We start from the raw sequence: 23,463 nt of genomic DNA, 5'->3' as shown, positions 1-23,463 counted from the left end.
AAATCAAATAGATTAATGATAAAAAAAACATGTTAGTTTAGCACCCCCCCATGTTATGTAATATTATGTAATTACCATTTTACCATGAAATTAAATATAAATCAACCTGCAAACTCTGAAATAAAGCATAGCAGCTCTCCCAAACTACTGTCTCATTGACTTCATAGAAGTGCTGCTGTGAAAGGTCAAAATAAACTATTATCTATAATTTCTTGTTTAAATTCTCCCCTTTCGATGTAATAGGATGATCTGCAGCTCGATGAAGTCCAAACGAGTTAATTAACTTTCATGGAATCTTAGCAACTCTCCAAACAAGTTGTGTTTGAACGGAACTGCATGAGACGAGCGTCAACATCAGTTAGCTTAACGGACACTTTACCAAACCTCCAGGGGTAACTCCGAGGAGCAGGCAATATTTACCCTCCAATCCACACGGGCCTTGGTGAGTTTCCCCGTCTCCATTCAACTCACCAAGGCCCAAGCAAAACAGCTGTACCTTGCCCAGTGTTGCTGTTTACTCTACAGACCCTCTTGTCCAATCTATGGCCACACAGATACCATTTGGAGATCATGGAAAATATTTTCCCAAGCAGAGCTGGCTCGGAGAAGAAAAAAAACAAACACTTTGGTTGGGGTACACACAGCATCGGAAGAATCCGCCTCAGTCTCAGAATCTGCTCAGTACCCTGAGAGAGGGATGGTAGCATGGAGAGGTGGAGGTAGAGCGAGAGGGGCAGCCATACAGGGATCATAAAGCAAACACCTTCGGGGTCGTAGGTTTGCATGCATTAATCAAAGCTGTCCAGCTAATGGTGGTGGTGTTCTTCGGAGGTGGTTTGATCAGCTGAATCACTTGTGACTGTTTTCCCGGGGATGTAGTCTCCCTCAATAATAATAATGGCCAGGGCCTCTGCAGGACCAGCTGTCACACACAGGCACCTCTGGCCTGGATGTATGGATTTGTTTATTAAGGAAGGCCCTGTGTTGTTAGCAGTGCATTGGTAGTTTGGTTCTGCTAAGTTGCCAGGGCATCACATAGGAAGTTAGTGTATTCAAATGAATGGTGAACGAGCATTACATTTGTGTTTCAGTTATTAGTAAGAGTTGATGCAGTCAACACTTCTGCACTTCACTCACAACTTCGCCAACACCCTATGCTGCATGAAGACCCTATCATTGTTCACTTGCCAAGAGCGACAATCTGAGAATCTCTGTTTGTGGCAGCATTTGGACAGTCACAAGGAGGATTAATTACTTCAACTCAAATGAGTTCCACACCGTAAAGTACTTGCACTCCTCAAAACATTTCATTTGGCTTAGATCACAACGGTGTTGCTCTGTTTGGACATCACTTCGCCTTAAATTCACCCAAGTCTGCAAAAGACGTTATGCTTCGGGGAGCAATAAAGTGTATCTAGTCTGTTTTACTCTACTCACAGTGGGTCCACTTCAGAAACGTAACCTCCCCAATGTGACATTTCTCCTGACGCTCGCCAGGAACAACACCAGCTCTACACACTGTCTGTGACCTCCCCATGGATGCACTCCAGAGTCCCGTTCTCCTCTTCCGTCTCCCCTCGCTCTACCTATCGCCTGAGTCGCTTCAATGACCAGAAGAGAGCTCTCCTGACAGGCCGCACATATCACCCCAATCCTTTCTCCGCACCCATTAGAAGTCATTATTTTTGGATTGTTGATTTCCACGGCCTAACTAGTGTAATACAACAATCGCAATACAAATCTGTGATCTGAAGCTCGAGAGATCAGCACTGGATGCGTCTCAATCCACTGCATCCGCCGATGATGACGCACGTCCGCGTCTGCGGTGAAAGGTGACAGAGACAGATTAGTGTTTGACATCCAGAAAACGGGTCTCCTCACGAAATCGTCTGTAGCGTCCGAACGGTTTAGCACACAAACGGGTATGATGAGCCCTCTATGGAAAGATGAGACTCAAACAAACACAATGGTGTTCTCCATTTTGGAACTCGTCTCAAGTCAGTACAGCCGATCTGCCAACTTCTGTCTGTAGAGTCCGAACATTTGGGCTACATACTAATATGACCCTTCTGTGGAAAGGTGAGACTCTCACAAACATGTACATGTCCAGGATGCCCACAAGTCCACGACGCCCACAAGCTATTTCTAAGGCCTTCTGAGCAGCGATTATTTTTGCCATAATGATTGATTGTGGTATGGAGCCACACATGCAAAGCTATTTATTTGTTGTGTCCCTCCCCCAATTTGCACCTGGCTGGGGTAGAGTGTGGTAGAGAGTTTTTTTTTTACAATGTATCGAAACAATGTATTGTTATAAAGCTGTGCAGGTTCCTGCAAGACATTGTGTAGTTTCATATGATACAAGTGCTCCTGAGGGCTCCTGAGTGGCGCAGTGGTCTAAGGCACTGTATCGCAATGATTGAGGTGTCACTACAGACACCCTAGTTCAAATCCAGGCTGTATCACAACTGGTGGTGATTGGTAGTTCCATAGGGTGGTGCAAAATTAGCCCAGTGTCATCTGAGTTTGGCCGGTGTAGGTTGTCATTGTAAATACAAAAGTATTCCTAACTGACTTGCCTAGTTAAATAAAAAAAACAAAGAATAAAGGGAGCAAGAAAAGTGGCAGGGAGACAGACAGGTTCTTGGTGCTATGTTGAAACTGAAGCCCCAGGGAGGAAGAAGGCACACCTAAAACTTTTTTTCTTCATTTTTACTCGTTTTCACCTACACACACACTTTTCCTCACTTTTATTACCCTCGGGTCCGGTGGACCGAACACGACATATGTATTAGAAATGTGTAGGGGGGTGCACAGTGTGCACTCAATGAAAATGTCTTCTTTTACTTGTTCTTCACAGAAAATGAGCCTAGGCCAGTGATTCTCAGGCTGAAAAAATAATTCATTGCATCATTTTTCTTTTAGTAAACAATGACAATAGGTCCCACAGAACCGAACACCACACAAGGGTTAACATTCCCCGGCTTAGACTGTAGAGGGTAAAATATCTTTGTTTTTGGCCCTTGGATATCCCTCTGTTCCTTCTTACCTTTCCTCTCCCATAGTTTTAACTATTTAATCAGTTGGCCCCTGAAAAAAATGAGAAGGGAAATAAAATAAATTCACGGTGAAAAAATAACATTTGCAGGTGTAGAGTTGGAGAGAATAAAGGTATATAATGGCAGAAAGAAATCATTATGCGCTTGTTCATGTCATGGGCCTGTTTATAATGTAGTCTCTTTCAATAAAGTCTGAAGAATATCTACCTCTCCATACTTCTCATTTATCCGACCTCTTATTCATCTACTGTAACATAGACAATTTTGGGGTGTTAGGTTGCACATTACCTGCAATGCATTAGGTCACAACGGTGTGGCTCTGTTTGGACATCACAAACAGTAATGAATGGAAACAATGCGGTCTACGGCGTATAGTGTGAATACTCATACGGTCTCAACGTTGGTCCGACAGAGATGACGCTCTTACACCCTCACAGATTACACCATCCCAGCGTCAAAGACTCAGACAAGGGGAATAACAGGAGGAGAGAGGGGGAGGTATATCCACATCCACATTCCATACAGGCCATTCCTATGACGTTCTCACCAGGCACAGTTGAGATTCGTTTTGAAGCGAGAAAACAACACAACTCTTTGTCATATTTTGACGTGACAGGTGAAGGCATACCTGTTCTGAGTTCTAATTGGAACATCCCAGGGTCAAGAAGGTACTATTGCATACAGTCCAGATTCGGAAATGACTTCCATGAATTCCCTCCATTGTTTTTCAGGGAATAGGGGAATTCCTCATTTCCACTGGGAATTAAACCTTAGCATAAAGAAAAAATAAAGAACCAAAGGTTTTGCAGGATATTATATTGAAATGTACAATATTCAATATCGAAAAGCAAACGGGTGCAGCTGTTTTTAAAGGCACATTTGACTGATTGAGCTGGCTGCTGCGCGAGCTAATTCAATCAATGGCTGTTTCCTGAATTCATCACCACAGCTGATAACCAGGCCATAGAGACCAGGAAGACAGATTACTGTAGAGTTAAACATACAGAACATGCTAAAGACCAGCCTGAACTTTATTCCACAACTGAAGAGAGGCCAGGCTTGGCCGTGCCGTAAGCTTCGTTTAACCCAGCGTGCTTGTAGGGTTCCGGATAAAAGCAGACAGGAAAAGGATGCAGGAAAACGTGCTTTTGTGTCTTTCCCAGGTTGAGGTAACACAGCTGCTGTAGTGAGGTATTTTGTTGGTGGATCCTTTAACCCCAAACCCATTCATTATGTCTGCCTTGGTGTTCTCCTTCATTGACATAGTCCCTTGGTGTGACCACCATGTAGACGCGTGGACATGGATGCACGCAGACACACACAAATGCACGCTCACAAGCGCGCGTGCACAGCTCAACCATGCACACGTGCACAGCTCAACCATGCCAAACACCAAGTTTCTCCTTCGATAAAACACCCTGTTTCCATCCTATTTATTCCCTTTTACATTATGATTCAAATCAAAAAGCTGCTCATTTCCTTCTCAACTAACTAGCCAACCTTTGGAACTTTTGGACTGTGGCACGGCTGGATGTTGAAAACATACCGTGATTAATGAACACCTTGACGTGTCTGAGTGGGCTCAATGGAGTGTGCATGTACACCCGTCTCAGCCAAACCCTCACCATTACACTTATTGTAATAATTACGGGGGAAAAGTCCCCATAATGGGTTAATTACAATAAAATCACTGGGTCTGGGACCACAGGCGTTTTTAATTATCTCACATTGCTATAATGTTTTTCTATTTTTCTATTCCCGCTGTTTTGACGAAGGGTCAGCACCATGGAGTAAAATAGGAAGATAATTGAGGTCATCCATCTCTCTCTCTCTCTCCCTCTCTCCTTCTCTATCATTCTTTCTTTCTCACCTTCTCTCTCTCTCTCCCTCTCTCCTTCTCTATCATTCTTTCTTTCTCACCTTCTCTCTCTCCCTCTCCATCTTTCTCCTTTCTCCTCTCTTTTTCTAAGCTCTCTCTCTCTCATCCTGGGGTCATGGATAACAAGGCCTGCATTATGTGATGGGAGACGTTTGCCCCCATCCTTCCCCTGGGGGTTACTCACGTTCCTATAAAATTGTTTTACGTAAAGCTCCCAGAATTTGGATTTCATGGGGATTTGCAATCACACTGCCTCTGCATCCATCCAAGCTTTTAATCTCTGTCCGTTAATGAAGTGTCCCGCTTAATTTCCTTCCTTACTGACGATCGGAGATGAGTGGAAAGGGTAGAGGAAGGTAGGGTGCGTCAGAGAAAACCATGATGGTCCTAATGACTTTAGCTTGACATTAGAGAGAGGGGGGCACAACCCATCTACAGATGTGTGTGTGCGTGCGTGCGTGCGCGCGTGTGTGTGTGTGTGTGTGTGTGTGTGTGTGTGTGTGTGTGTGTGTGTGTGTGTGTGTGTGTGTGTGTGTGTGTGTGTGTGTGTGTGTGTGTGTGTGTGTGTGTGTGTGTGTGTGTGGATGGTCCAGTCAGCACAGACTAGTGGCTCAGACTGAGGTGTGTGTACAGTATATTTCACAGAATCGGTCTCCCTGACCACGTTGAGGAACGCAGAACACTCCTGTGCCCAACTCAGCAGAAAAAAAAACAACGAAAACATGGAGCTGTGCTCCTCAAAATTGTTTTTGGCCAGTAAAGTCCTGTTGTAGGAAACACAAGCCCACCTCTATACTTGTGTCTACTAAAATGTAAGGATTTCTTCCACAGTCTTGAATATTATTCATACTTCCAGTATTTCACACATAATTGCTGTAATTTGTGGTACCTAATCGTGATGGAAATGTACGTTTATTTAATTGCTAGTTTTACTATCGATATTTCAAAGTTTTTTTGATGATTGCGGCTACAATTATGGTCATGGTGGTTCTATGGTTATGGTTATGGTCATGGTCGTGGCAGTTCTATGGTTATGGTCATGGTAATGGTGGTTCTATCGTTATAGCTATGGTTGTGGTGGTTCTATGGCTATGGTGGTTCTATGGTTATGGGGATTCGATGGTTATGGTCATGGTCATGGTGGTTCTATGGTTATGGTCATGGTCATGGTGGTTCAATGGATATGGGGGTTCGATGGTTATGGTCATGGTCATGGTGGTTCTATGGTCATGGTCATGGTCATGGTGGTTCTATGGTTATGGGGGTTCGATGGTTATGGTCATGGTCATGGTGGCTCTATGGTTATGGCCATGGTCATGGTGGTTCTATGGTTATGGGGGTTCGATGGTTATGGTCATGGTGGCTCTATGGTTATGGCCATGGTCATGGTGGTTCGATGGTTATGGTCATGGTCATGGTGGTTCAATGGATATGGGGGTTCGATGGTTATGGTCATGGTCATGGTGGTTCTATGGTCATGGTCATGGTGGTTCTATGGTTATGGGGGTTCGATGGTTATGGTCATGGTCATGGTGGTTCTATGGTCATGGTCATGGTCATGGTGGTTCTATGGTTATGGTTATGGTCATGGTCATGGTGGTTCTATGGTTATGGCCATGGTCATGGTGGTTCTATTGTTATGGTCATGGTCATGGTGGTTCTATGGTTATGGTCATGGTGGTTCTATGGATATGGTTATGTCATGGTGATTATGGTCATGGTTATGGTCATGGTGGTCCTATGGTTCTGGTCATGGTCATGGTGGTTCTGTGGTTCTGGTTATAGTCATGGTCATGGTGGTTCTATGGTTATCGTTATGGACACGGTCATGGTGGTTCTGTGGTTATGTTAAGGCCATTATTATGGTGGTTCTATTGTTATGGTCGTGGTGGATCTACGGTTATGGTCGTGGTGGTTCTATGGTTATGGTCATGGTGGTTCGATGGTTGTGGTTATGGTCATGTTGGTTCTATGGTTATGGTCATGGTGGTTCTATGGTTATGGTTATGGTCGTGGTGGTTATATGATTTTTGTTATGGTCATGGTGGTTATATGGTTATGTTATGGCCATAATTATGGTGGTTCTATGGTTGTGGTTGTGTTATGGTCATCGTTGATCTACGATTTATGGTCATGGTGGTTCTATAGGTTATAGTCCTGGTGGTTCTATGGTTAAGGTCATTTTGGTTCAATGTTTATGGTCATGGTGGTTCTATGGTCATGTTCATGGTGGTTCTATGGTTATGGTCATTGTCTTGGTGGTTCAATGGTTGTGGTTATGGTCATGGTGGTTCTATGGTTATGTAATGGTTATGGTGGTTCTATAGTTATGGTTATGTTATGGTCATGGTGGTTCTATGGTTATTTTATGGTCATCGTGGTTCTATGGTTATGGTTATGGTGGTTGTATGATTATGGTTATGGTCATGGTGGTTCTATGGTTAAGGTCAGGGTTATGGTAATGGTGGTTCTATGGTTGTGGTTCTGGTCATGGTGGTTCTATGGTTATGGTTATGGTTATGGTCATGGTGGTTCTATGGTTATGGCCATGGTAATGGTGGTTCTATAGTCATGGTCATGGTCATGGTGGTTCTATGGTTATGGTTATGGTCATGGTCATGGTGGTTCTATGGTTATGGCCATGGTTATGGTGGTTCTATTGTTATGGTCATGGTCATGGTTGTTCTATGGTTGTGGTCATGGTGGTTCTATGGATATGGTTATGTCATGGTGATTATGGTCATGGTTATGGTCATGGTGGTCCTATGGTTCTGGTCATGGTCAATGGTGTTCTGTGGTTCTGGTTATAGTCATGGTCATGGTGGTTCTATGGTTATGGTTATGGACACGGTCATGGTGGTTCTGTGGTTATGTTAAGGCCATTATTATGGTGGTTCTATTGTTATGGTCGTGGTGGATCTACGGTTATGGTCGTGGTGGTTCTATGGTTATGGTCATGGTGGTTCGATGGTTGTGGTTATGGTCATGTTGGTTCTATGGTTATGGTCATGGTGGTTCGATGGTTGTGGTTATGGTCATGGTGGTTATATGGTTATGTTATGGCCATAATTATGGTGGTTCTATGGTTGTGGTTGTGTTATGGTCATCGTTGATCTACGATTTATGGTCATGGTGGTTCTATAGGTTATAGTCCTGGTGGTTCTATGGTTAAGGTCATTTTGGTTCAATGTTTATGGTCATGGTGGTTCTACGGTCATGTTCATGGTGGTTCTATGGTTATGGTCATTGTCTTGGTGGTTCAATGGTTGTGGTTATGGTCATGGTGGTTCTATGGTTATGTAATTTTTTATTTTTTTTTATTTTTTTATTTCACCTTTATTTAACCAGGTAGGCTAGTTGAGAACAAGTTCTCATTTGCAACTGCGACCTGGCCAAGATAAGGCATAGCAGTGTGAACAGACAACACAGAGTTACACATGGAGTAAACAATTAACAAGTCAATAACACAGTAGAAAAAAGGGGAGTCTATATATACATTGTGTGCAAAAGGCATGAGAAGGTAGGCAAATAATTACAATTATGCAGATTAACACTGGAGTGATAAATGATCAGATGGTTATGTAAAGGTAGAGATAGAGATATTGGTGTGCAAAAGAGCAGAAAAATAAATAAATAAAAACAGTATGGGGATGAGGTAGGTGAAAATGGGTGGGCTATTTACCAATAGACTATGTACAGCTGCAGCGATCGGTTAGCTGCTCAGATAGCAGATGTTTGAAGTTGGTGAGGGAGATAAAAGTCTCCAACTTCAGCGATTTTTGCAATTCGTTCCAATCACAGGCAGCAGAGAACTGGAACGAAAGGCGGCCAAATGAGGTGTTGGCTTTAGGGATGATCAGTGAGATACACCTGCTGGAGCACGTGCACGGATGGGTGTTGCCATCGTAACCAGTGAACTGAGATAAGGCGGAGCTTTACCTAGCATGGACTTGTAGATGACCTGGAGCCAGTGGGTCTGGCGACGAATATGTAGCGAGGGCCAGCCGACTAGAGCATACAAGTCGCAGTGGTGGGTGGTATAAGGTGCTTTAGTGACAAAACGGATGGCACTGTGATAAACTGCATCCAGTTTGCTGAGTAGAGTGTTGGAAGCAATTTTGTAGATGACATCGCCGAAGTCGAGGATCGGCAGGATAGTCAGTTTTACTAGGGTAAGTTTGGCGGCGTGAGTGAAGGAGGCTTTGTTGCGGAATAGAAAGCCGACTCTTGATTTGATTTTCGATTGGAGATGTTTGATATGGGTCTGGAAGGAGAGTTTAGAGTCTAGCCAGACACCTAGGTACTTATAGATGTCCACATATTCAAGGTCGGAACCATCCAGGGTGGTGATGCTGGTCAGGCGTGCGGGTGCAGGCAGCGAACGGTTGAGAAGCATGCATTTGGTTTTACTAGCGTTTAAGAGCAGTTGGAGGCCACGGAAGGAGTGCTGTATGGCATTGAAGCTCGTTTGGAGGTTAGATAGCACAGTGTCCAAGGACGGGCCGGAAGTATATAGAATGGTGTCGTCTGCGTAGAGGTGGATCAGGGAATCGCCCGCAGCATGAGAAACATCATTGATATATACAGAGAAAAGAGTCGGCCCGAGAATTGAACCCTGTGGCACCCCCATAGAGACTGCCAGAGGACCGGACAGCATGCCCTCCGATTTGACACACTGAACTCTGTCTGCAAAGTAATTGGTGAACCAGGCAAGGCAGTCATCCGAAAAACCGAGGCTACTGAGTCTGCCGATAAGAATACGGTGATTGACAGAGTCGAAAGCCTTGGCAAGGTCTATGAAGACGGCTGCACAGTACTGTCTTTTATCGATGGCGGTTATGATATCGTTTAGTACCTTGAGCGTGGCTGAGGTACACCCGTGACCGGCTCGGAAACCAGATTGCACAGCGGAGAAGGTACGGCGGGATTCAAGATGGTCAGTGATCTGTTTGTTGACTTGGCTTTCGAAGACCTTAGATAGGCAGGGCAGGATGGATATTGGTCTGTAACAGTTTGGGTCCAGGGTGTCGCCCCCTTTGAAGAGGGGGATGACTGCGGCAGCTTTCCAATCCTTGGGGATCTCAGACGATATGAAAGAGAGGTTGAACAGGCTGGTAATAGGGGTTGCGACAATGGCGGCGGATAGTTTCAGGAATAGAGGGTCCAGATTGTCAAGCCCAGCTGATTTGTACGGGTCCAGGTTTTGCAGCTCTTTCAGAACATCTGCTATCTGGATTTGGGTAAAGGAGAACCTGGAGAGGCTTGGGCGAGTAGCTGCGGGGGGGGGGGGAGCTGTTGGACGAGGTTGGAGTAGCCAGGCGGAAGGCATGGCCAGCCGTTGAGAAATGCTTGTTGAAGTTTTCGATAATCATGGATTTATCGGTGGTGACCGTGTTACCTAGCCTCAGTGCAGTGGGCAGCTGGGAGGAGGTGCTCTTGTTCTCCATGGACTTCACAGTGTCCCAGAACTTTTTGGAGTTGGAGCTACAGGATGCAAACTTCTGCCTGAAGAAGTTGGCTTTAGCTTTCCTGACTGACTGTGTGTATTGGTTCCTGACTTCCCTGAACAGTTGCATATCGCGGGGACTGTTCGATGTTAGTGCAGTCCGCCACAGGATGTTTTTGTGCTGGTCGAGGGCAGTCAGGTCTGGAGTGAACCAGGGGCTATATCTGTTCTTAGTTCTGCATTTTTTGAACGGAGCATGCTTATCTAAAATGGTGAGGAAGTTACTTTTAAAGAAAGACCAGGCATCCTCAACTGACGGGATGAGGTCAATGTCCTTCCAGGATACCCGGGCCAGGTCGATTAGAAAGGCCTGCTCACAGAAGTGTTTTAGGGAGCGTTTGACAGTGATGAGGGGTGGTCGTTTGACTGCGGCTCCATAGCGGATACAGGCAATGAGGCAGTGATCGCTGAGATCCTGGTTGAAGACAGCGGAGGTGTATTTGGAGGGCCAGTTGGTCAGGATGATGTCAATGAGGGTGCCCTTGTTTACAGAGTTAGGGTTGTACCTGGTGGGTTCCTTGATGATTTGAGTGAGATTGAGGGCATCTAGCTTAGATTGTAGGACTGCCGGGGTGTTAAGCATATCCCAGTTTAGGTCACCTAACAGAACAAACTCTGAAGCTAGATGGGGGGCGATCAATTCACAAATGGTGTCCAGGGCACAGCTGGGAGCTGAGGGGGGTTGGTAGCAGGCGGCAACAGTGAGAGACTTATTTCTGGAGAGAGTAATTTTCAAAATTAGTAGTTCGAACTGTTTGGGTATGGACCTGGAAAGTATGACATTACTTTGCAGGCTATCTCTGCAGTAGACTGCAACTCCTCCTCCTTTGGCAGTTCTATCTTGACGGAAGATGTTATAGTTGGGTATGGAAATCTCAGAATTTTTGGTGGCCTTCCTGAGCCAGGATTCAGACACGGCAAGGACATCAGGGTTAGCAGAGTGTGCTAGAGCAGTGAGTAAGACAAACTTAGGGAGGAGGCTTCTGATGTTGACATGCATGAAACCAAGGCTTTTTCGATCACAGAAGTCAACAAATGAGGGTGCCTGGGGACATGCAGGGCCTGGGTTTACCTCCACATCACCCGCGGAACAGAGAAGGAGTAGTATGAGGGTGCGGCTGAAGGCTATCAAAACTGGTCGCCTAGGGCGTTGGGGACAGAGAATAAGAGGAGCAGGTTTCTGGGCATGGTAGAATATATTCAGGGCATAATGCGCAAACAGGGGTATGGTGGGGTGCGGGTACAGCGGAGGTAAGCCCAGGCACTGGGTGATGATGAGAGAGGTTGTATCTCTGGACATGCAGGTTGTAATGGGTGAGGTCACCGCATGTGTGGGGGGTGGGACAAAGGAGGTAACAGGGGTATAAAGAGTGGAACTAGGGGCTCCATTGTAAACTAAAACAATGATAACTAACCTGCACAACAGTATACAAGGCATATTGACATTTGAGAAAGACATACAGCGAGGCATACAGTAATCACAGGTGTTGAATTGGGAGAGCTAGCTAAAACAGTAGGTGAGACAACAGCTAATCAGCTAGCACAACAGCTTGTAGAATGGCGATTGATTAGTGTTATGGTTATGGTTATGGTGGTTCTATAGTTATGGTTATGTTATGATCATGGTGGTTCTATGGTAATTTTATGGTCATCGTGGTTCTATGGTTATGGTTATGGTGGTTGTATGATTATGTTTATGGTCATGGTGGTTCTATGGTTAAGGTCAGGGTTATGGTAATGGTGGTTCTATGGTTGTGGTTCTGGTCATGGTGGTTCTATGGTTATGGTTATGGTTATGGTCATGGTGGTTCTATGGTTATGGCCATGGTCTTGGTGGTTCTATGGTCATGGTCATGGTCATGGTGGTTCTATGGTTATGGTTATGGTCATGGTCATGGTGGTTCTATGGTTATGGCCATGGTCATGGTGGTTCTATTGTTATGGTCATGGTCATGGTTGTTCTATGGTTATGGTCATGGTGGTTCTATGGATATGGTTATGTCATGGTGATTATGGTCATGGTTATGGTCATGGTGGTCCTATGGTTCTGGTCATGGTCAATGGTGTTCTGTGGTTCTGGTTATAGTCATGGTCATGGTGGTTCTATGGTTATGGTTATGGACACGGTCATGGTGGTTCTGTGGTTATGTTAAGGCCATTATTATGGTGGTTCTATTGTTATGGTCGTGGTGGATCTACGGTTATGGTCGTGGTGGTTCGATGGTTGTGGTTATGGTCATGGTGGTTATATGGTTATGTTATGGCCATAATTATGGTGGTTCTATGGTTGTGGTTGTGTTATGGTCATCGTTGATCTACGATTTATGGTCGTGGTGGATCTACGGTTATGGTCATGGTGGTTCGATGGTTGTGGTTATGGTTTTGGTTATGGTCATGGTGGTTCTATGGTTATTTTATGGTCATGGTGGTCCTATAGTTATGGTCATGGTGGTTCTATGGTTATTTTATGGTGATCGTGGTTCTATTGTTATGGTTATGGTGGTTGTATGATTATGGTTATGGTCATAGTGGTTCTATGGTTAAGGTCAGGGTTATGGTAATGGTGGTTCTATGGTTATGGCCATGGTCATGGTGGTTCTATTGTTATGGTCATGGTCATGGTGGTTCTATTGTTATGGTCATGGTGGTTCTATGGTTATGGTCATGGTGGTTCTATGAATATGGTTATGTCATGGTGATTATGGTCATGGTTATGATCATGGTGGTCCTATGGTTCTGGTCATGGTCATGGTGGTTCTATGGTTATGGTTATGGACACGGTCACGGTGGTTCTATGGCTATGGTCATGGTGGTTATATGGTTATGTTATGGCCATTACTATGGTGGTTCTATTGTTATGGTCGTGGTGGATCTACGGTTATGGTCATGGTGGTTCGATGGTTGTGGTTATGGTCGTGGTGGTTCTATGGTTATGGTTATGGTTATGGTCATGGTGGTTCTATGATTTTTGTTATGGTCATGGTGGTTATATGGTTATGTTATGGCCATAATTATGGTGGTTATATGGCTGTGGTTGTGTTATGGTCATCGTTGATCTACGATTTATGGTCATGGTGGTTCTATAGGTTATGGTCCTGGTGGTTCTATGGTTAAGGTCATTTTGGTTCAATGTTTATGGTCATGGTGGTTCTATGATCATGTTCATGGTGGTTCTATGGTAATGGTCATTGTCTTGGTGGTTCAATGGTTATGTTATGGTCATGGTGGTTCTACAGTTATGGTCATGGTGGTTCTATGGTTATTTTATGGTCATGGTGGTTCTATGGTTATGGTTATGGTGGTTGTATGATTATGGTTATGGTCATGGTGGTTCTATGGTTAAGGTCAGGGTTATGGTCATGGTGGTTCTATGGTTATGGTCATGGTGGTTCTATGGTTATGGTTTTGGACACGATCATGGTTGGTTCTATGGTTATGGTCATGGCGGTTATATGGTTATGTTATGGCCATTACTATGGTGGTTCTATTGTTATGGTCGTGGTGGATCTACGGTTATGGTCATGGTGGTTCGATGGTTGTGGTTACGGTCGTGGTGGTTCTATGGTTCTGGTCATGGTCATGGTGGTTCTATGATTATGGTCATGGTGGTTCCATGGTTATGGTTATGGACACGGTCATGGTTGTTCTATGGTTATGGTTATGGTGGTTATATGGTTATGTTATGGCCATTATTATGGTGGTTCTATTGTTATGGTCGTGGTCGATCTACGGTTATGTTCATGGTGGTTCGATGGTTGTGGTTATGGTCGTGGTGGTTCTATGGTTATGGTTATGGTCATGGTGGTTATATGGTTATGTTATGGCCATAATTATGGTGGTTCTATGGTTTTGGTTCTGTTATGGTCATCGTTGATCTACGATTTATGGTCATGGTGGTTCTATAGGTTATAGTCCTGGTGGTTCTATGGTTAAGGTAATTTTGGTTCAATGTTTATGGTCATTTTGGTTCAATGTTTATGGTCATGGTGGTTCTATGGTTATGGTCATTGTCTTGGTGGTTCAATGGTTGTGGTTATGGTCATGGTGGTTCTATGGATATGGTTTTGTCATGGTGATTATGGTCATGGTTATGGTCATGGTGGTCCTATGGTTCTGGTCATGGTCATGGTGGTTCTATGGTTATGGTTATAGTCATGGTCATGGTGGTTCTATGATTATGGTCATGGTGGTTCTATGGTTATGGTTATCAAATCAAATCAAATGTTATTTGTCACATACACATGGTTAGCAGATGTTAATGCGAGTGTAGCGAAATGCTTGTGCTTCTAGTTCCGACAATGCAGTAATAACCAACAAGTAATCTAACTAACAATTCCAAAACTACTGTCTTGTACACAGTGTAAGGGGATAAAGAATATGTACATAAGGATATATGAATGAGTGATGGTACAGCGCAGCATAGGCAAGATACAGTAGATGGTATCGAGTACAGTATATACATATGAGATGAGTATGTAAACAAAGTGGCATAGTTAAAGTGGCTAGTGATACATGTATTACATAAGGATACAGTCGATGATATAGAGTACAGTATATACGTATGCATATGAGATGAATAATGTAGGGTAAGTAACATTATATAAGGTAGCATTGTTTAAAGTGGTTATATGGTTATGTTATGGCCATTATTATGGTGGTTCTATTGTTATGGTCGTGGTGGATCTACGGTTATGTTCATGGTGGTTCCATGGTTGTGGTTATGGTTGTGGTGGTTCTATGGTTATGTTATGGTCATGGTAGTTCTATGGTTATGTTATGGTCATGGTGGTTCTACAGTTATGCTCATGGTGGTTCTATAGTTATTTTATGGTCATGGTGGAACTATGGTTATGGTTATGGTGGTTGTATGATTATGGTTATGGTCATGGTGGTTCTATGGTTAAGGTCAGGGTTATGGTCAGGGTGGTTCTATGGTTGTGGTTATGGTCATGGTGGTTCTATGGTTATGGTCATGGTGGTTCCATGGTTATGGTTATGGACACGGTCATGGTTGTTCTATGGTTATGGTCATGGTGGTTATATGGTTATGTTATGGCCATTATTATGGTGGTTCTATTGTTATGGTCGTGGTGGATCTACAGTTATGGTCATGGTGGTTCGATGGTTGTGGTTATGGTTGTGGTTATGGTCATGGTGGTTCTATGTGTATGTTATGGCCATGGTGGTTCTATGGTTATGGTTATGTTATGGTCATGGTGGTTCTATGGTTATGGTCATGGTTATAGTCATGGTCGTGGTGGTTCTACAGTTATGGTCATGGTGGTTCTATGGTTATGGTCATGGTCATGGTGGTTCTATAGTTATGGTTATGTATGGTCATGGTGGTTCTATGGTTATGGTCATTGTCATGGTCATGGTAGTTCTATGGTTATGGTAATGGTGGTTCTATGGTTATGGTCATTGTCATGGTGGTTCTATGGTTTTGGTTATGGTCATGGTCATAGTGGTTCTATGGTTATGGTTATGTTATGGTTATGTCATGGTCATGGTGGTTCTATGGTTATGGTCATGGTGGTTCCATGGTTATGGTTATGGACACGGTCATGGTTGTTCTATGGTTATGGTCATGGTGGTTATATGGTTATGTTATGGCCATTATTATGGTGGTTCTATTGTTATGGTCGTGGTGGATCTACAGTTATGGTCATGGTGGTTCGATGGTTGTGGTTATGGTCATGGTCATGGCGGTTCTATGTGTATGTTATGGCAATGGTTATGGTTGTTCTATGGTTATGGTTATGGTTATGTTATGGTCATGGTGGTTCTATGGTTATGGTCATGGTTATAGTCATGGTCGTGGTGGTTCTACAGTTATGGTCATGGTGGTTCTATGGTTATGGTCATGGTCATGGTGGTTCTATGGTTATGGTCATTGTCATGGTCATGGTAGTTCTATGGTTATGGTAATCGTGGTTCTATGGTTATGGTCATTGTCATGGTGGTTCTATGGTTTTGGTTATGGTCATGGTCATAGTGGTTCTATGGTTATGGTTATGTTATGGTTATGTCATGGTCATGGTGGTTCTATGGTTATGTTTATGTCATGGTCATGGTCGATCTATGATTATGGTTATGTCATGTTCATGGTGGTTATATGCTTATGGTTATGGTCATTGTCATGGTGGTTCTATGGTTATGGTCATTGTCATGGTGGATCTATGGTTATGGTTATGTCATGGTCATGGTGGTTCTATGGTTATTGTCATGGTCATGGTGGATCTATAGTTATGGTCATGGTGGTTCAATGGTTATGGTCATGGTGGTTCTTTGGTCATGGTCATGGTGGTTCTATGGTTATGGTCAAGGGGGTTCGATGGTTATGGTCATGGTGGTTCAATGGATATGGTCACGGTGGTCCTATGGTTATGGTTATGTCATGGTCATGGTGGTTCTATGGTCATGGGCATAGTGGTTCTATGGTTATGGTCATGATGGATATGGTTATGGTCATGGTCATGATTGTTCTATGGTTATTACCATGGTCATGGTGGTCCTAAGGTTATGGTCATGGTCATGGTGGTTCTATGGTTAAAGTCATGGTGGTTCTATGGTTATGGTCATGGTCATGGTGGTTCTATGGCCATGGTCATGGTGGTTCTATGGTTATGGTCATGGTCATGGTGGTTCTATGGTTATGGTCATGGGGGTTCTATGGTTATGGTTATGGACACGATCATGGTTGGTTCTATGGTTATGGTCATGGCGGTTATATGGTTATGTTATGGTGGTTCTATTGTTATGGTCGTGGCAGATCTACGGTTATGGTCATGGTGGTTCGATGGTTGTGGTTACGGTCGTGGTGGTTCTATGGTTCTGGTCATGGTCATGGTGGTTCTATGATTATGGTCATGGTGGTTCCATGGTTATGGTTATGGACACGGTCATGGTTGTTCTATGGTTATGGTTATGGTGGTTATATGGTTATGTTATGGCCATTATTATGGTGGTTCTATTGTTATGGTCGTGGTCGATCTACGGTTATGTTCATGGTGGTTCGATGGTTGTGGTTATGGTCGTGGTGGTTCTATGGTTATGGTTATGGTCATGGTGGTTATATGGTTATGTTATGGCCATAATTATGGTGGTTCTATGGTTTTGGTTCTGTTATGGTCATCGTTGATCTACGATTTATGGTCATGGTGGTTCTATAGGTTATAGTCCTGGTGGTTCTATGGTTAAGGTAATTTTGGTTCAATGTTTATGGTCATTTTGGTTCAATGTTTATGGTCATGGTGGTTCTATGGTTATGGTCATTGTCTTGGTGGTTCAATGGTTGTGGTTATGGTCATGGTGGTTCTATGGATAAGGTTTTGTCATGGTGATTATGGTCATGGTTATGGTCATGGTGGTCCTATGGTTCTGGTCATGGTCATGGTGGTTCTATGGTTATGGTTATAGTCATGGTCATGGTGGTTCTATGATTATGGTCATGGTGGTTCTATGGTTATGGTTATCAAATCAAATCAAATGTTATTTGTCACATACACATGGTTAGCAGATGTTAATGCGAGTGTAGCGAAATGCTTGTGCTTCTAGTTCCGACAATGCAGTAATAACCAACAAGTAATCTAACTAACAATTCCAAAACTACTGTCTTGTACACAGTGTAAGGGGATAAAGAATATGTACATAAGGATATATGAATGAGTGATGGTACAGCGCAGCATAGGCAAGATACAGTAGATGGTATCGAGTACAGTATATACATATGAGATGAGTATGTAAACAAAGTAGCATAGTTAAAGTGGCTAGTGATACATGTATTACATAAGGATACAGTCGATGATATAGAGTACAGTATATACGTATGCATATGAGATGAATAATGTAGGGTAAGTAACATTATATAAGGTAGCATTGTTTAAAGTGGTTATATGGTTATGTTATGGCCATTATTATGGTGGTTCTATTGTTATGGTCGTGGTGGATCTACGGTTATGTTCATGGTGGTTCCATGGTTGTGGTTATGGTTGTGGTCGTTCTATGGTTATGTTATGGTCATGGTAGTTCTATGGTTATGTTATGGTCATGGTGGTTCTACAGTTATGGTCATGGTGGTTCTATAGTTATTTTATGGTCATGGTGGAACTATGGTTATGGTTATGGTGGTTGTATGATTATGGTTATGGTCATGGTGGTTCTATGGTTAAGGTCAGGGTTATGGTCAGGGTGGTTCTATGGTTGTGGTTCTGGTCATGGTCATGGTGGTTCTATGGTTATGGTCATGGTGGTTCCATGGTTATGGTTATGGACACGGTCATGGTTGTTCTATGGTTATGGTCATGGTGGTTATATGGTTATGTTATGGCCATTATTATGGTGGTTCTATTGTTATGGTCGTGGTCGATCTACGGTTATGTTCATGGTGGTTCGATGGTTGTGGTTATGGTCGTGGTGGTTCTATGGTTATGGTTATGGTCATGGTGGTTATATGGTTATGTTATGGCCATAATTATGGTGGTTCTATGGTTTTGGTTCTGTTATGGTCATCGTTGATCTACGATTTATGGTCATGGTGGTTCTATAGGTTATAGTCCTGGTGGTTCTATGGTTAAGGTCATTTTGGTTCAATGTTTATGGTCATTTTGGTTCAATGTTTATGGTCATGGTGGTTCTATGGTCATGGTCATTGTCTTGGTGGTTCAATGGTTGTGGTTATGGTCATGGTGGTTCTATGGATATGGTTTTGTCATGGTGATTATGGTCATGGTTATGGTCATGGTGGTCCTATGGTTCTGGTCATGGTCATGGTGGTTCTATGGTTATGGTCATGGTGGTTCCATGGTTATGGTTATGGACACGGTCATGGTTGTTCTATGGTTATGGTCATGGTGGTTATATGGTTATGTTATGGCCATTATTATGGTGGTTCTATTGTTATGGTCGTGGTGGATCTACAGTTATGGTCATGGTGGTTCGATGGTTGTGGTTATGGTTGTGGTTATGGTCATGGTTGTTCTATGTGTATGTTATGGCCATGGTGGTTCTATGGTTATGGTTATGTTATGGTCATGGTGGTTCTATGGTTATGGTCATGGTTATAGTCATGGTCGTGGTGGTTCTACAGTTATGGTCATGGTGGTTCTATGGTTATGGTCATGGTCATGGTGGTTCTATGGTTATGGTCATGGTTATAGTCATGGTCGTGGTGGTTCTACAGTTATGGTCATGGTGGTTCTATGGTTATGGTCATGGTCATGGTGGTTCTATAGTTATGGTTATGTATGGTCATGGTGGTTCTATGGTTATGGTCATTGTCATGGTCATGGTAGTTCTATGGTTATGGTAATGGTGGTTCTATGGTTATGGTCATTGTCATGGTGGTTCTATGGTTTTGGTTATGGTCATGGTCATAGTGGTTCTATGGTTATGGTTATGTTATGGTTATGTCATGGTCATGGTGGTTCTATGGTTATGGTCATGGTGGTTCCATGGTTATGGTTATGGACACGGTCATGGTTGTTCTATGGTTATGGTCATGGTGGTTATATGGTTATGTTATGGCCATTATTATGGTGGTTCTATTGTTATGGTCGTGGTGGATCTACAGTTATGGTCATGGTGGTTCGATGGTTGTGGTTATGGTCATGGTCATGGCGGTTCTATGTGTATGTTATGGCAATGGTTATGGTGGTTCTATGGTTATGGTTATGTTATGGTCATGGTGGTTCTATGGTTATGGTCATGGTTATAGTCATGGTCGTGGTGGTTCTACAGTTATGGTCATGGTGGTTCTATGGTTATGGTCATGGTCATGGTGGTTCTATGGTTATGGTCATTGTCATGGTCATGGTAGTTCTATGGTTATGGTAATCGTGGTTCTATGGTTATGGTCATTGTCATGGTGGTTCTATGGTTTTGGTTATGGTCATGGTCATAGTGGTTCTATGGTTATGGTTATGTTATGGTTATGTCATGGTCATGGTGGTTCTATGGTTATGTTTATGTCATGGTCATGGTCGATCTATGATTATGGTTATGTCATGTTCATGGTGGTTATATGGTTATGGTTATGGTCATTGTCATGGTGGTTCTATGGTTATGGTCATTGTCATGGTGGATCTATGGTTATGGTTATGTCATGGTCATGGTGGTTCTATGGTTATTGTCATGGTCATGGTGGATCTATAGTTATGGTGATGGTGGTTCAATGGTTATGGTCATGGTGGTTCTTTGGTCATGGTCATGGTGGTTCTATGGTTATGGTCAAGGGGGTTCGATGGTTATGGTCATGGTGGTTCAATGGATATGGTCACGGTGGTCCTATGGTTATGGTTATGTCATGGTCATGGTGGTTCTATGGTCATGGGCATAGTGGTTCTATGGTTATGGTCATGATGGATATGGTTATGGTCATGGTCATGATTGTTCTATGGTTATTGCCATGGTCATGGTGGTCCTAAGGTTATGGTCATGGTCATGGTGGTTCTATGGTTATAGTCATGGTGGTTCTATGGTTATGGTCATGGTGGTTCTATGGCCATGGTCATGGTGGTTCTATGGTTATGGTCATGGTCATGGTGGTTCTATGGTTATGGTCATGGTGGTTCTATGGTTATGGTTATGGACACGATCATGGTTGGTTCTATGGTTATGGTCATGGCGGTTATATGGTTATGTTATGGCCATTACTATGGTGGTTCTATTGTTATGGTCGTGGCAGATCTACGGTTATGGTCATGGTGGATCGATGGTTGTGGTTACGGTCGTGGTGGTTCTATGGTTCTGGTCATGGTCATGGTGGTTCTATGATTATGGTCATGGTGGTTCCATGGTTATGGTTATGGACACGGTCATGGTTGTTCTATGGTTATGGTTATGGTGGTTATATGGTTATGTTATGGCCATTATTATGGTGGTTCTATTGTTATGGTCGTGGTCGATCTACGGTTATGTTCATGGTGGTTCGATGGTTGTGGTTATGGTCGTGGTGGTTCTATGGTTATGGTTATGGTCATGGTGGTTATATGGTTATGTTATGGCCATAATTATGGTGGTTCTATGGTTTTGGTTCTGTTATGGTCATCGTTGATCTACGATTTATGGTCATGGTGGTTCTATAGGTTATAGTCCTGGTGGTTCTATGGTTAAGGTAATTTTGGTTCAATGTTTATGGTCATTTTGGTTCAATGTTTATGGTCATGGTGGTTCTATGGTTATGGTCATTGTCTTGGTGGTTCAATGGTTGTGGTTATGGTCATGGTGGTTCTATGGATAAGGTTTTGTCATGGTGATTATGGTCATGGTTATGGTCATGGTGGTCCTATGGTTCTGGTCATGGTCATGGTGGTTCTATGGTTATGGTTATAGTCATGGTCATGGTGGTTCTATGATTATGGTCATGGTGGTTCTATGGTTATGGTTATCAAATCAAATCAAATGTTATTTGTCACATACACATGGTTAGCAGATGTTAATGCGAGTGTAGCGAAATGCTTGTGCTTCTAGTTCCGACAATGCAGTAATAACCAACAAGTAATCTAACTAACAATTCCAAAACTACTGTCTTGTACACAGTGTAAGGGGATAAAGAATATGTACATAAGGATATATGAATGAGTGATGGTACAGCGCAGCATAGGCAAGATACAGTAGATGGTATCGAGTACAGTATATACATATGAGATGAGTATGTAAACAAAGTAGCATAGTTAAAGTGGCTAGTGATACATGTATTACATAAGGATACAGTCGATGATATAGAGTACAGTATATACGTATGCATATGAGATGAATAATGTAGGGTAAGTAATATTATATAAGGTAGCATTGTTTAAAGTGGTTATATGGTTATGTTATGGCCATTATTATGGTGGTTCTATTGTTATGGTCGTGGTGGATCTACGGTTATGTTCATGGTGGTTCCATGGTTGTGGTTATGGTTGTGGTGGTTCTATGGTTATGTTATGGTCATGGTAGTTCTATGGTTATGTTATGGTCATGGTGGTTCTACAGTTATGGTCATGGTGGTTCTATAGTTATTTTATGGTCATGGTGGAACTATGGTTATGGTTATGGTGGTTGTATGATTATGGTTATGGTCATGGTGGTTCTATGGTTAAGGTCAGGGTTATGGTCAGGGTGGTTCTATGGTTGTGGTTCTGGTCATGGTCATGGTGGTTCTATGGTTATGGTCATGGTGGTTCCATGGTTATGGTTATGGACACGGTCATGGTTGTTCTATGGTTATGGTCATGGTGGTTTTATGGTTATGTTATGGCCATTATTATGGTGGTTCTATTGTCATGGTCATGGTGGATCTATAGTTATGGTCATGGTGGTTCAATGGTTATGGTCATGGTGGTTCTTTGGTCATGGTCATGGTGGTTCTATGGTTATGGTCAAGGGGGTTCGATGGTTATGGTCATGGTGGTTCAATGGATATGGTCACGGTGGTCCTATGGTTATGGTTATGTCATGGTCATGGTGGTTCTATGGTTATGGTCATGATGGATATGGTTATGGTCATGGTCATGATTGTTCTATGGTTATTGCCATGGTCATGGTGGTCCTAAGGTTATGGTCATGGTCATGGTGGTTCTATGGTTATAGTCATGGTGGTTCTATGGTTATGGTCATGGTCATGGTGGTTCTATGGCCATGGTCATGGTGGTTCTATGGTTATGGTCATGGTCATGGTGGTTCTATGGTTATGGTCATGGGGGTTCTATGGTTATGGTTATGGACACGATCATGGTTGGTTCTATGGTTATGGTCATGGCGGTTATATGGTTATGTTATGGCCATTACTATGGTGGTTCTATTGTTATGGTCGTGGTGGATCTACGGTTATGGTCATGGTGGTTCGATGGTTGTGGTTATGGTCGTGGTGGTTCTATGGTTCTGGTCATGGTCATGGTGGTTCTATGATTATGGTCATGGTGGTTCCATGGTTATGGTTATGGACACGGTCATGGTTGTTCTATGGTTATGGTTATGGTGGTTATATGGTTATGTTATGGCCATTATTATGGTGGTTCTATTGTTATGGTCGTGGT

The sequence above is a fragment of the Oncorhynchus mykiss genome, chromosome 20 (genome assembly GCF_057628025.1).
Source record: "Oncorhynchus mykiss isolate SJ-2025 chromosome 20, ASM5762802v1, whole genome shotgun sequence".
Classification (NCBI taxonomy): Eukaryota; Metazoa; Chordata; class Actinopteri; order Salmoniformes; family Salmonidae; genus Oncorhynchus; species Oncorhynchus mykiss.
The sequence above is the reverse complement of the archived record's forward strand: the minus strand, read 5'-3'. Positions refer to the sequence as shown.